This window comes from Myiozetetes cayanensis, unplaced genomic scaffold, assembly GCF_022539395.1.
Source record: "Myiozetetes cayanensis isolate MyiCay16 unplaced genomic scaffold, myiCay2020 scf5-8, whole genome shotgun sequence".
In the NCBI taxonomy this organism is placed as follows: Eukaryota; Metazoa; Chordata; class Aves; order Passeriformes; family Tyrannidae; genus Myiozetetes; species Myiozetetes cayanensis.
This window is the reverse complement of record NW_026087742.1, coordinates 87,607,900-87,614,429: the sequence shown is the minus strand read 5'-3', so window position 1 is coordinate 87,614,429 and position 6,530 is coordinate 87,607,900.

Sequence of the window (6,530 nt, the reverse complement as noted above, 5' to 3'; positions counted from 1 at the left end):
TCACAAATTGTATTGCAAAAGACTTAGGTCTTCAGAGGGATTTCTACTTCCAATATCCCAGTGTTTGTTTGGACAATGCAGCAGCATGCTTAAGGAGAGTAAGGAAAATACTGCTTCTACCATCTCCTCTCATTTCTAGACAGATGAACAAGTGCTGTGTCCTCAGTGTTTCTATAACACTACATTATCTGCATAACGCCATATTCACATTTTTTACGAGTCATATTTTATTCAAACATGATACTATACTAATTCCATACACAAGCATATCTGACATTTTGTGCCCTTTTTGCATTTCAGAGTTTCAGTGTATGCAGAGCAGCAAATGAATACTCAAACAGACTCTTTTTTGCCATATTTGCTTTTCCTGACAGCCACTGATGAAGTTCATTGTGCTATAGCAGAAAGACTTGTTTGAAAACATCATTCTGGAAAGGGATGTTCTATCATTCTTTACTAGAAGAAAAGAAACAAAAAAAAAGTCAGGAAAAAGAAGAAGACATAGAATGTGATATACAAGTAAATAAAAAATGATTACTTGCAATTTAGAATAACACTTTAACTCTTGGTCAACCTTGAAGTGGTCAGGCAGGTGGATTAAATTATTTTTGTAGGTCCTCTCCAACTTAAATATTCTATTCTATTCTATTCTATTCTATTCTATTCTATTCTATTCTATTCTATTCTATTCTATTCTATTCTATTCTATTCTAATGTGTCCAAAGCAGAAAAAAAAAAATCAGTTCAGCACTAACATGCCCAAATTTAGACTATTTCACGTGAGCTACATGTCTTTCCATTATAATCAATAGTGACCACGCTCAGCTGAGCCAAAGGTCCATTCATCACAACCGAGATTAGACTCCCAGAGCTCAGTTCCATCACTCAGGCAGACATCTTGCTTTAGCAGTTTCCACAGTGTCCTGCTGGCTCTCAGATGCCACTTCAGAAGGGCATAATTCCCTCCCTGTTTTAAAATATATGCTAGCCCCACACACGGGTCTTATGTACCCTCTTTCACCTTGAATGACACTAGGACTCTACCTGATGGTGAGGGAATCATGTCTGGAAAGAGGGAAACAGTTGCCTTACTGTCATCTCCCACAAATGCTTCAAGATGTCAGAGGCAGGTATGACAAGGGACTCAGAGGAGATCAACACTTTTCTTGAATGACAACTACAGTCCAGGTTCACACCAATTAAAAGTGATCCTAGTTACTTCTGTTTAGATGGTTAAGCCAGTCTCCATTAACCTGTCAGGTCATTCTGGAGGCACTGCTGAGTGTTTTAGCTGGACCTCCATCAACTCAAATGGCAACAAAGATCTGTATTTTACACAGAGATATCTGAATGCACAGGTCTTAATCTGGAACTGAATCCCACTCAGTGAACTGGAGTTCCCAATCATTTTGCTGTTGCATTGGCCCAAAGTTCACAAATTTTATTCTGTGAAGTTCAGAGATGTAAACAGTCACAACATAAAAACAATCCACGATAAAAAATTCTTCATGATCTCCATTAAAAAAATAATTCCAATGTACTGTTGAACATAATGCCATTTAGCTCATCCTAAATAAATTCACAATGCTGAAATTACTTTTTCAATGTTACAACAGAAGTAAAAGGAGAACTCCAGCCACCTGAATCAGTCATTGAACCACAATTAATTAAAAAAAAAAAAAAAAAAATCAAGCAACTGGTTCCAGTCATATTGCACCTACCTGATTTCAGGTCAGAAAAGTCAGGAACTATGTCAATCCATTTCTACATGAGAGTAACTTCACTGAAATCACTTTGCATGAAAAGTTTCACTGAATTCAAATGACAGCTGAGTTACTGCCTGTGCAGTGTAAGTATTTATTTTTAATATACTGTACATGCACTCTGGTCTCAGTTTAGCATGTTCATCCTGAGAGGATCTAATTTAATTATTCTCTTTTATATTTATGGCACATTCTCTGGCAGTGTTATCTTCCAAATACTCTAACATCGCCAGTATTATGCCCAGCTATGTCAGGAATGAATCAGAAGCCATGTTAAGACTTGTTATGTCAGCTTAAAAATTCATGTTATCCACTACTTGAATATTCACAGAAAGTCTCAGGGCACTTTTTCTTTAATTAAATTAAATTCTGAAGATTTCTCAATAGAAGACAGAAAGTTTCAAGGCAGAGAAAATAGGGACAGGGTTATCAAGCCAAAACAATCATTATTCTGCTTCTTAAACAAGGTCATTCCCCAAATCTTTCCAAAATTCCTAAATTTCTACAGAAATACTGCCATTTTAAACCAAAATAACTTAGCCAAATTTATCCCTACTATAATGACAATGAAGTAATTAAATGAGTTTTAATAAACAATCACTTTGGCCAATTAAGCCCAACATTCATTGATTTTGTTGATTTATAGAGTGAAGATTGAAGGCCCCAACATAATGGATGGATTCCAATCTCATTTAACAAAGCTGGCAAAAGTTTTGTGATTTTATTTCTGCTTATTCACCAGAAGATAGAGCTAAATTAACTCCTGAATCTGCATATTTTGTTTATGTATCTAAATAGCTCCAGCTTCAATATAGTGTCTGAGCCCCATCTTGTATTTAAAAATAAAAAAACCCCCAAACAAACAACCACCAAACATGAAACCAAAACAATAGCAGGCTGTGTCTTTCTTCCTTTTGCATCTGAAGGGAAAAAAAGCTTGATTAGTTTATGGGAAGGAGAGGTTGTTTATTTGCTTGTTTATGTTTGTGTGTGATTGAGTAAATGTCGTGTGCGTATGTTTGGAATTGGCAGGCAGCTCCTTATCTGAGCTGGCAGATATGTCCATGATCTAAAAACAGCCTTTTAGAACTGGCTGCATGTCTTACTGAACACCAAGGAACAATTTCAGCAGCTGCCTCAAAGTCCATTTACTGAAAGTAACAGTCCTTCCTGTTGAAGGAAAGAATTCTGAACAGCAATAGGAGTATCTCACCCACTGATACCAATCCTCATTCTGTCCATCTTCCCCAGCTGGGCAGTATGTTATCTATTGCATCTACATGATCCATTGTCAGCAAAGGGCAGACATATAGAATATAGTACACCTTGTTCACTAATTCTCTGGCGGGGATTCATCTTACCTAACACTAGACAGCTGCAGGGAGGCTGTCTCCAACTAAGCTGCTCACCTCGGGTTTCCTCTACAGTCACATCACCACTTTTATATCACAGTCCATCTGACCTATTTTTGGATGACTACTTCAATGTGCAAGGAATTGTGTCCTAAAAGCACAATTACTTTTCTTGGTGTTTGTTTTGTTTTGCTCACTGACTAAGAGATGGTCTGGAAAAACTAATTTGAGATACGACCACTTAAATCTTAATACTATAGTAAATCAGACAACAAATCACAGAATCACAGAATTATTGGGGTTCAAAGGGACCTCTGGAGGTCATCTTGTCCAACTTCCCTGCTCAAGCAGGACCACCTGGTTTCCCAGAACCATGTAGCTCTTGAATACCTCCAAGCTTGGAAGCTCTAGAAACTGCCTTGGGCAACATAAGTCAGTACTTGGTCACCTTCACAGAAAAAAAGTGTTTCCTGATATTCAGAGGGACCCTCCTGTGTTTCCCTTTGTGCCTACTGTCTCTGTTCCTGTCACTGGGCATCACTGAAAAGGGCTTGGCTCCATCTTCTTTATACCTTCCCTTCAGGTATTCAGATAAAAATCCCCCTAAGCCTTCTCTTCTCCAGGCAGAACAATTCCAGCTCTCTCAGCTTTTCCTCATAGGACAGATGCTCCAGTCCTTTTATCACCCTAGTTGCCCTTCATTTCACTCTCTGCAGTATGTTCATGTGTCTCTTGTACTGGGAAGCCCAGAACTGTAGCCAACACTTCAAGTGTGGCCTCACCAGTGGTGAAAAGAGAGAAAGGATCACCTTTCTCGACTTGCTGGCAATGCTTTGCCTAATGCAGACCAGTATAACATCCACCCGCTTTGCAGCAAGGGTACATGCTTGACTCATGTAGAATCTGAGTAGAGATTGTGCTCAAGTCCCCTAGAAATGGACGAAATCAAGCCATTCTGAACACAGGTATCAGCAAGTCATTCATTTCGCATGAGTTATACTAAGAAAATAAGTAAGAATATGTTAAGAAAATAGGGGACATAAGCAACAGCTTCAATAGGAATTCTAACAAACCAACAAGAAAAATCTTCTTTATAAGGTATGACATCTACACATTTTTATGTATCCAGGATCTATTGTTACACATCTGCAGGCACTCCAATTAACAAAGCTGCAGAGTGTATATCCCATCTGGACCCTGCTTCATACCCCTCTCTATGCTCAGGACTTTGACACTTTACAAAGAATCACAGATTTATTCAGCCACAGAAGAGAAAACTTTAGTATGACTATGAGTGGGTCACTCTTTCATATATTCCATTCTGCATTGCATCCTATATTAAATCTACATTGGATACAACAGGAAAGATATGGAAAAGCACTCTTTTTAATTGTGCCATAAATACTGATTCAAGGTGTGATGAATCCATGTCCTTGCAAGTTAAGCAAGATAACTAGAATCATCAGTGGTACAAGAGGGTGTATCTGAGTTCCTTTATCATATCACCATCCCCGCTGAGTGCTCTAAATTTTTATGATTTTTACAATTATAGGGAATCCAGGCCAATACATTAATGTCTCCTGCACTGTTTTAAAGTCATGACACATCCCATGTGCAATTTTCATAGAAATTAATGAGTTCCCTAACTTTAGGAGGTATTCCAGGCAGTTTTCTATGGAAGCAGTTATCCACCTGCACCCCAGAAATGGTCAGAAATTAAGAGTTGGACCTTTCTTCATCATTTTTATTACTGGGTCCTACATGGGTCCTTCCACAGTAAGAAGTTATTATGAATCTCACTCTGAGGCTGTAGCATCTTCCGTTTACTGCAGATACTTTTTGGTACATATTTTTGGATTTTATTCAGGAAGTCTGAGGAACCAGACTCCAGTATTTTCTGTACCCTTCCAGCTTTTACAGAGCTTCTGAGGATAAAATAAATAAATATTAAAAATCATAGACTAGGTGGGGGGTGGGGGGTGGGGAGATGTGTGTGTGATACAAAGGTACCATAATACAACAGGAAATAGACTGGAGTCAACAGGAGTCATCCAGGCAACCCTCTGATCCAGAGCAGGATCAATAATATCCAAACTAGTCCTAGTGTATTCATCTGTTAAACATTAATTGAAAGAAACATAGAAAGCTTTGTGGCCTTAATTATGCTGCCATGGAATCTCCAGCAGGGAAGAATTAGGCCCAATGCCTGAAATAATTCCTCCCTTTAACAAGTTGTTTTGGGTTTTTTAATAAATACTTTCTAAGTTACTCTGACATACTCCCCAGCACTTATAGCTTTGAGGGTGGAGTCAATTAAAAGGTTTCTTTCCACATTCCTTAAATATGTGGGTCTTTTCAGACAGGTTACACTTTAAATGTCCTTAAGATTAACAACAGATTCCAAACTGAAGTTCATTTAAGTACCTCTTAAAATGTTCTGAACCACTGGATTGTCACTTTTTCTACTGGGGTCAATTTGTATATGAAAAGTTGAAATGACTCTTGAATGTTACCCTAATGATCTGAAGCAATAAACCCGAATGAAGTAAGTCATTGTTAGATTCACTAAATTTGGTGACAAATTGTACATTTGGGGGTCCTGACCTTATCCACTGGTAATGTAGCAATCCAACAATATGTTCCATTTACTGGAATAAATTGCTGTAGATGTCTTAGATCTGCCTTACAAAAGTATTTTACAGACTTTATTTAAGAATTTATAAGGTTCAAAATTTTCTCCCCTATTGAAGGAATGAAAGGATCTTTTTTTAAAAAAATTGTTAGATTTCATATGACTTCATCAGTGCTTTCATTTGTCATGGCTCGGAGCACACACAGCCAGAGCTGGCTGAGGCAGGGCAGCTGCAGATTGCCTCAACCCTAGCTTGGCAGGTGACACCGAATGGCTACAGTAGCCATTTTCAACAAAAGCCTGCAGATCTCTCACCCCTTCCTCTCATGAACAAACTGCACCTCAGACATTCTCCCCAGACTAGTTTTTTCCCCCCCATTCATAATCTGAGGCAAGAACAGCCTACTAAGGCTGAGGATAGTCTGATCTCTGGCAGCCCAACACTGTAAGAAACATTCCTTCTGCCATTAGAGTCTTTCTCTATCTCTTTTTTTTTTTTTTTTTTAAATTTAAACCCACTTCCATGTATTCAAAATTGATCTTCAGTTAGGCCAAGAGATGTAGGCACAATGTTGTATTAGTATGCAGACTGAAGAACTGATACAAATGTAATGAAGTTTTGCTGCTTTTCTACTTCTGGTTCTTCTGTTTATCAAAAGATGGGAACATGCTTCTTGGGCCACGGAATAGCAATAAAAACTTATTGGCTGGCTATGTACTGTGACTACCAAGTTCCTCTCATAATCACTGACTGTCACAACAGAGAGGTGTACCTCCTCAGCG